The sequence below is a fragment of the Marmota marmota genome, unplaced genomic scaffold (assembly GCF_001458135.2).
Source record: "Marmota marmota marmota unplaced genomic scaffold, marMar, whole genome shotgun sequence".
Classification (NCBI taxonomy): Eukaryota; Metazoa; Chordata; class Mammalia; order Rodentia; family Sciuridae; genus Marmota; species Marmota marmota.
Genome location: NW_026000093.1, coordinates 22,894,539 through 22,900,600, shown reverse-complemented (window position 1 = coordinate 22,900,600; position 6,062 = coordinate 22,894,539). Strand labels below are relative to the sequence as shown.

The window sequence follows — 6,062 nt, the reverse complement described above, 5'->3', positions numbered from 1 at the left end:
AAACAACAACAAGTGCTGGAGAGGATGTGGGGAAAAGGGTACTCTTATACATTGCTGGTGGGACTGCAAACTGGTGCGGCCAATCTGGAAAGCAGTATGGAGATTCCTGGGAAAGCTGGGAATGGAACCACCATTTGACCCAGCTATTGCCCTTCTTGGACTATTCCCTGAAGATCTTAAAAGAGCGTACTACAGGGATACTGCTACATCGATGTTCATAGCAGCACAATTCACAATTGCTAGACTGTGGAACCAACCCAGATGCCCTTCAATAGATGAATGGATAAAAAAAATGTGGCATTTATACACCATGGAGTATTACGCAGCACTAAAAAATGACAAAATCATAGAATTTGCAGGGAAATGGATGGCACTAGAGCAGATTATGCTTAGTGAAGCTAGCCAATCCCTAAAAAACAAATACCAAATGTCTTCTTTGATATAATGAGAGCAACTAAGAACAGAGCAGGGAGGAAGAGCAGGAAGAAAAGATTAACATTAAACAGATACATGAGGTGGGATGGAAAGGGAGAGAAAGGGAAATTGCATGGTAATGGAGGGAGACCCTCATTGTTATACAAAATTACATATAAAAGGTTGTGAGGGGAATGGGAAAATAAACAAGGAGAGAAATGAATTACAGTGGATGGGGTAGTGAGAGAAGATGGGAGGGGAGGGAGGGGGGATAGTAGAGGATAGGAAAGGTAGCAGAATACAACAGTTACTAATAGGGCATTATGTAAAAATGTGGATGTGTAACCGATGTGATTCTGCAATCTGTATTTGGGGTAAAATTGGGAGTTCATAACCAACTTGAATCTATTGTATGAAATATGATATGTCAATAGCTTTATAATGTTTTGAACAACCAATAAAAAAATAAATTAAAAAAAAAAAAAGAAAAGTCATTCTCAAATCCAGTGCAAGCATTCAAGTCTCTTACATTTAACTCCATTTTCTGTCTTTTGGGGTGAAGAGAAAAGTTACAAAGTCATTCTTATCCCGAGTACAGATTTCATAATTTTCTTATCATGAAATAAAGACAGACTTTGGGTAAAATTTACAAATTAGAAGGTTTCTATATATCAGAGCATGAGGAAGATGAATAATCCATTGAATCTTTCATTTTGGCTCACTAGAGCCTAAATATATCCAGTACTTGAGCAGATGGACATGGCATAATTCAATAATAATATGAATATCCCAAGCCAAAATGTAAATTTCTTATGCTTTAAGATTTGGATGTATACTTTGTGTAGCTAAATATTCATTTCAAGAGATTATCTAGCTTTTAGTTATATAAACTTACAGAAGATTATTCTTAGTGACACTATATTTATCATTCAAAAGGCTAACATCATAATATAAAAAGCTTTACCTTAAATAATAATCAAAAAATTGTTAATTAGCCAAATATTAACTGAGTCTACTAAGCCCTCTGCCACAAGGGATCCAGAGTGGAATGAGATTTGACTATGATCTTCAGTCCATAGACTGGTCTGATTACCGTTCAGTGAATTTCCTCCATTGTGTGTAAAAATCTTGTGTGCATCCTCTCCTTAATATATTGAGAATTTGAGTCAATGTGAATAGAAAAATTGGAGGAGAGTAAGGGATGGGATTAAGAAATATAAATATAATTCTTGACTTTTCACTGATAACTAAACACATAATGAGATTCTATGATTTTGTCTTTAGGATTTCTAGAATAAATAATTTCTACTCCCATAGTAGGTAAGACATTTTTGTATTACTTCTGGAAGAAGTCTACCTTGTTCTATGCACCCATCAACTCCCAGCTTAGTCCCAGACTACCAATGTAGTTATTAGGTTGATTTATATATTTATTTATATATTAAATATCTCTTTGTAAACATATATCTGTAAAGAGCTGTACATATTTGTAAAGAAATATTTTAAATCCCAAACCATTATTGCTCCCTTGGATGCCCTGAAAAGAACAGATATGGGTGTCTGGCTATAGAAATCTGTGCTTATTTGAGTCAGCCAATATGCAGTTATGCAAAGCTTTAATGGACCCACTCAATCTCTGCCTAAGAAACTAGAGCAACTGAATATCTAGTGTCCCAGCACTGGGAAAGCACACTTAGGAAGTACTACAGTTACAAAAGATTTTGCAAAGAAGGTAACTAAAAAGAACTAACTGAACAAAAGCTGTTTCCAAGCAAAAAATGGTAAAGCTATTTAAAAGTTGAGTGAACCCACTTTCACTTTTACTCCCACAATGCGGTGCAGAGTGTTGTGTAGAAGGCTTTCCTCTTTCCTTTTGTCACACACCATAAGTTTCAATCAGAACCAAAGCTTTCACCTACCATAATTAATGTTCAGCTGTGATTGCTAACTTTTGTTTTGGTTTTCACTTGACTGCATAAACAGCTACAAATACACAGCCTAAGAAATAGAGTGAAAAAAATGAATGGATCCCAGGGTGGATGTTGTTTTTGTTTTGTTTTGTTTTGTTTTTGTTTTTGTTTTTTAACCCCTTCTTCTTCTTGGTCCTGATACTTCATGGGAAATGGAAATGTGCCATTTCTCAGACTGGGTTGAATGCATTTATCTTATAATCAGAGCATATGGTTCACTTTCATTAAGCATTTAAAAGATGAAATGCTACTGTGATTTCTTGCAAAGTGTAAGTAAAATGCTACAAGATCTCACAGGAATGATGTGACCCAAATCAACAGCGGTGTCACCTTATGCTAGTCCTTGCTACACTGACATGAACTCTCATTATTCTCTGATAGAAATTTACTTCTGAAAGAATTCATATTTCACAGGCCATGTGGTGTGTATGTCATAGGACATCCTGGTTACCATAGTGAAAAAGAAGCTTTTCTTTTAAAAGAAATAACTTTGCCCTTTTGCTCAATGGTATAAGCTCCTTCCTGATTCCAATGTTCTTTCAGAGAACAGCTAAAAAATAAAATAAATAATACAAGCAGCAGAGAAATGAGGAGAACCTTCTCAGGAAAATTCTGGCATTTTTGTATTGTTTCTGGATTTAGTGTAATTAAAAAAATTACAAACCAGGTAGATTACATAATATCTTAAGGGTCCCACATGGTACTTAAAAATGAAGAAGTGCTGAGGTGATTAAATTACCTATGGTTAAAATTGCTACAAGTTTTTGCAGAATAAAATTAATGATTGGATGTTTATGGCTCCAAATGAATTTAACCCAGAGATTCTCAGTTCCATTTGTAGCAACACTTCCTTTGAAAAGCATTATTTGTGTGGCTTTATTTACTGTACTGAGATGAAATTCATGGATAATTGAACTTACCTATGACATACTTAAAAAAAAATTAGAAGAACCTCACTGTAAAATGAAAGAGATAAAACGAAAATGATTTATAATAACGCAACCTGAATTTCCATAATGTAAATGCTCAAGCTGGACAAACAGAATAAAGCAGTCGCACGTCTGTCCTTAGTTGTATAATCATCATGAAAGCAATATCTGATTATCTGCAAATGTGTGTTATCAGTGACTCAAATCCCTTGAGCAGTGTCGCAACCCATGTGTGATTTTCAGAATCGTTGAACAGCCCTGTAAAATTCAGAGCAAAATAAAGTACAGTTGTCTTTAGATTTGCACTTCAATGTGTTCCTGCAAAATTCAGTGTTTATTAATTCTGAGATCTAAAATATGTCAGCAGAATTGGTTCTAGGTTCAGATAATGCAGCACGCTTTTCCACTTTCTCATTTGTTCTTCCTGTGGGGACAACTCCTTGCCCACAGGAGGTGGAGGACCCCAGTTTCTATCCAACAAGTGTCAACAGTGCCGATCATTACATCTGTAGGGAGGGACACCACTCCTATTGAGAACCACTGTTCTAATTAACATATTGAAAAAGGAAAGCATATGATGAAAAGATATATTTTTAACATTTCTCCCATATCCAAAGACTTATACTCAAAGCAGCAAGAGACACAAGTTCCAAAATTACAAATGAAGCTAGAAATTCTAAGTGAACCAAATTAATGTATTAATTGCCATCGACCATTCCATAGATTTTGAGGAAGTAGAAACCTACATTTACATATAAGGGGTTACCTCTGTACTGTTTGGACCTGGAAGAAGCAAAGCTGGTGTTGGCCCTGGGTCACCCTTGGCTACCTTTTGTTTCGAGTACTGGGGGTTTTCTCCTTGTACCTGGTGTGCTTTCTTTGGATTTCTGTACTGCTCCCTCTGGGGAAAGAAGCATATACAGAAATTCAATCCACAGAATCTGGAAATCAGACTATGGGGCTCATCCCAGAGCTCAACCACTCACCAGCTGCATGACTCCGGGTATGTGTGTTAATTTGTCTATGCCTCTGTTCCTTCCCCTGTGTGATGGGATAAAAAAAATATCAATATCATAGACAGACAGTGAAGACTAAGTGAGTTAATCCCCTGAATTACCTAGAGTGGGGCCTGGTATAGTGTATAGTCTCACTAAGTGTTGTCTGTTACATTCATCTTGGGTCCAGGTAAATACATGAATGATATAGTGAGGCTACACACAACCACACAACCTAGTGAGAGCCTGTTTCAAAATAAAAACTTAAAAAACGGGGGGTGCTGGGGATGTGGCTCCATGGGTAAAGCATCCCTGGGTTAAATCCTCTGTTTAAAAAAAAAAAAGACATTTAACACAAATTAACTAAGAGTCTCAGGAATCTTACACTGGAAGAAAACCTAGAAATTAGACCAGAAACCCTGCACCTAATAGAAGAAAAAGTAGGCCCAAATCTTCATCATGTCAGATTAGGCCCCTACTTCCTTAACAAGACTCCTAAAGTGCAAGGAATAAAATCAAGAATCAATAAGTAGGATGGTTTCAAACGGAAAAGCTTCTCAGCAAAAGAAAAAATCAGTGAGGTGAATAGAGAGTCTACAGAATGGGGGTAAATTTTTACTACTACATATACATCAGATAGAGTATTAATCTCTAGGATATATAAACAACTCAAAAATCTTAACACTAAAAATAAACAAATAATCCAATCAATAAATGGGCTAAGGAACTGAGCAGACACTTCTTGGAAGAAGATATACAATCAATCAACAAATATATGAAAAAATGTTCAATCTCTAGTAATTAGAGAAATGCAAATCAAAACTAAGATTTCGTCTCACTTCAGTCAGAACGGCAGTTATTAAGAATACAAGCAACAATAAGTGTTGGTGAGGATGTGAGGGAAAAGGCACATTCTTACATTTCTGATGGGACTGCAAATTGGTGCAACCAATATGGAAAGCAGTATGGAGATTCCTTAGAAAACCTGGAATGGAGTCACCATCTGACCCAGCTATCCCACTCCTTTGTTTATACCCAAAGGACTTAAAAACAGCATACTACAGTGACACAGCTACAACAATGTTTTTAGCAGCACAATTCACAATAGCTAAATTGTGGAACAAACCCAGATGCCCTTCAATAGATTCATGGATAAAGAATTTGTGATATATATATATATATATATATATATATATATATATATATATATATATACACACACACACACACACATATACACACACACACATACATACACACACACATACACACACAGTGGAATATTACTCAGCATTAAAAGAGAATAAAATCATGGTATTTGCAGGTAAATGGATGAAGTTGGAGAATATCATGCTAAGTGAAATAAGCCAATCTCAAAAAACCAAAGGCCTAATATTTTCTCTTCTAAGTGGATGCTAATCCACAATGGGGGTGGAGGGGGGAGCATGGGAGGAATGAAGGAAATTTGTATAGGGGAAAGAGGAGGGAGAGGAAGGGAGGAGGCATGGGGGTAGGAAAGATGGTGGAATGAGATGGACATCATTATCCTAGGTACAGGTATGAAGACACAAATGGTGTGACTCTACTTTGTGTACAACCAGAGAAATGAAAAACTGTGCTCCATTTGTGTACTATGAACTGAAATGCATTCTGCTGTCATGTATAACAAATTAGAATAAATTAAAAAATTTGAAAAAAGAAAAGAAACATTCGATCCTATTTTTCATATAATCAAGATGTAGTATCAACTTTAA

At 35.9% G+C, this 6,062-nt stretch overlaps 1 protein-coding gene across 2 annotated transcripts in view; it reads right to left on the bottom strand.

Annotated features, from left to right (window-relative positions):
• Kcnb2 (potassium voltage-gated channel subfamily B member 2) overlaps positions 1-6,062 on the bottom strand; it is a 386,016-nt gene that overhangs the window by 329,419 nt on the left and 50,535 nt on the right. The window lies entirely within an intron of this gene.